We start from the raw sequence: 3,233 nt of genomic DNA on the forward strand, positions 1-3,233 counted from the left end.
AGAAAATAAAGTACATAATTGTACCTTTAGGGTACAATGGCTTGTCACTGGAACTGTATCCTCAAGGGTACAATATTGTACCTTAACCTTTAAAAGAAACGGAACATATATGTAACTTTTAATGCTTTTTGTCCCTCAAAAAGGTACATGTACCTGTACCTTGGGGGACAGAAATGGACTCCTACTGTACCCCTATTTCTGACAGTGTACCATTATACACACATTTACAAATCACACATAAGTTTGTTACTCTATTTTAGTGAGGACATTGCATAGACATCCATTGATTTTATATCAGGTTAATGAGTTTCTATCACTTAACCCAAACCCTACCCCTAAACCTTCTATCACTTAACCCAACCCCTACCCCTACCCCTAAACCTTCTATCACTTAACCCAACCCCATATCCCTAAACTTTCTATCACTTAACCCTAACCATATCCCTAAACTTTCTATCACTTAACCCAACCCCTACCCTAAACTTTCTATCACTTAACCCTATAAACCCCATATCCCTAAACTTTCTATCACTTAACCCAAACCCTACCCCTAAACTTTCTATCACTTAACCCAAACCCCTACCCCTAAACTTTCTATCACTTAACCCAAACCCTACCCCTAAACCTTCTATCACTTAACCCAAACTCTACCCCTAAACTTTCTATCACTTAACCCAAACTCTACCCCTAAACTTTCTATCACTTAACCCAACCCCTACCCCTAAACTTTCTATCACTTAACCCTAACCATATCCCTAAACTTTCTATCACTTAACCCAACCCCTACCCTAAACTTTCTATCACTTAACCCTATAAACCCCATATCCCTAAACTTTCTATCAAACCCTACCCCTAAACTTTCTATCACTTAACCCAACCCCTACCCTAAACTTTCTATCACTTAACCCTATAAACCCCATATCCCTAAACTTTCTATCAAACCCTACCCCTAAACTTTCTATCACTTAACCCAAACTCTACCCCTAAACTTTCTATCACTTAACCCAACCCCTACCCCTAAACTTTCTATCACTTAACCCAAACCCTACCCCTAAACTTTCTATCACTTAACCCAAACCCTACCCCTAAACTTTCTATCACTTAACCCAAACCCTACCCCTAAACTTTCTATCACTTAACCCAAACCCCAACCCCTAAACTTTCTATCACTTAACCCTAACCATATCCCTAAACTTTCTATCACTTAACCCAACCCCTACCCTAAACTTTCTATCACTTAACCCTATAAACCCCATATCCCTAAACTTTCTATCAAACCCTACCCCTAAACTTTCTATCACTTAACCCAAACTCTACCCCTAAACTTTCTATCACTTAACCCAACCCCTACCCCTAAACTTTCTATCACTTAACCCAAACTCTACCCCTAAACTTTCTATCACTTAACCCAACCCCTACCCCTAAACTTTCTATCACTTAACCCAAACCCTACCCCTAAACTTTCTATCACTTAACCCAAACCCCTACCCCTAAACTTTCTATCACTTAACCCAAACCCTACCCCTAAACTTTCTATCACTTAACCCAAACCCTACCCCTAAACTTTCTATCATTTAACCCAAACCCTACCCCTAAACTTTCTATCACTTAACCCAAACCCCTACCCCTAAACTTTCTATCACTTAACCCAAACCCTACCCCTAAACCTATCACAGAAACATGTGCAAACATAGGTTATTTAAATAAAAACAAGTTTTGGCCATTTTATAAGCCTTTATAACTAATGAGGACCAGTAAAATGTCCTCACTACCGGTTGTCATAATTTTTTAATATATATATAAGAGGACAAGTATAGAAAAACCTATACAAACACACACACACCTCCTATTGCTTTCACAATTACCATGTGAACCATGTGTTATAATCATTTCCTAGATGAAATCATGTTTTACATGACTTAATCCTCATCCAGCAATGACACATTGATTCCATTCAGTTTCAACACATCTGATTCAAGCTGAGGAGGAAGCGGCCCGATGATTAACAGGTTGTTATTGTTTTTAAGCTGACTTTAAGTATCGGAGTTAAGGGATGTGTCCTGTATGTAGAAACCATATTAGATACACACTGTCTGTATTTACAAACCAATAGATCCAAGGGTTATGGTGACAGTGAAATGACTAATTTAAAGGTATGGTTCACTTCAAAAATGAAAATTCCATCACTTACTCACCCTTAAGTTGTTCCAAACCTGTATGAATTTCTTTGTTCTGCTGAACACAAAAGAAGATATTTTGAAGAATGTTGGTAATCAAACATTTACATTTTACTTTGTTTCCCATATGGAAGTCAATGGTTTATAGAAGCCTACAGCCCATCGACTGGTAACCCATATTCTTCAAAATATCGTATTTTATGTTCAACAGAACAAAGAAGTTCATACAGGTTTTAGAACAACTTGAGTGAGTAAATGATGACAGAATTTACATTTTTGGGTGAACTATCCCTTTAAGTCGACTGCAACCACAGAACCTGACCAACCTCAGCTGTGCTTGATTATGTTCCAGTTCCTGGAAAGGGGCAAACAAGGGGTTTGGCAATGATAATGAACAACAGACTGAACTTCAAAGACAGAGGAACGGAGAGTACAGCCATTTTGGTAAATTAGAGAGGTCTAAAAGAGGCTACTTTGGATCAACCAGATGTCTAATGTGTTTATGGAAATTCATGCTTAAATATGTTTAGTTCACACATCACCATTAGAATGTGACACACACACACACACACACACACACACACACACACACACACACACACACACACACACACACACTTATATATGTTTATGGACATTTTATAATAAAACTGTGGCCTGCTATTGCATTATTACATATATTTTATAATTCAGATGTAGGCCTAGGCTATATTTAAATATACCCTAATAAATATTCACTGAAGAAACTTGCCATATTAAATAAGTATTGCATCACTTGTTTTAAATATCATGCAATAAGTCATTTAAAATAATAAGTCAGACTATTATTAATTTTTATTTGACAGATTCTATAGCCTACATGAAATTCCATCGTGTAAACATGATAATTAAAAAGGCATAAAAGAAATTATCATAAATAACGTCTCACAGATATTTCATTACAAGCCAGTCAACAAGATAACATTTATTTTAGATTTTAAACTAAAAGTGCGAAAATGGTGTAGCCTATCTTTATTTCTGCTACGCTCTTCTCTGATCCACCAGTTTGACCAATCA

The sequence above is a fragment of the Squalius cephalus genome (genome assembly GCF_949319135.1).
Source record: "Squalius cephalus genome assembly, chromosome: 17".
In the NCBI taxonomy this organism is placed as follows: domain Eukaryota; kingdom Metazoa; phylum Chordata; class Actinopteri; order Cypriniformes; family Leuciscidae; genus Squalius; species Squalius cephalus.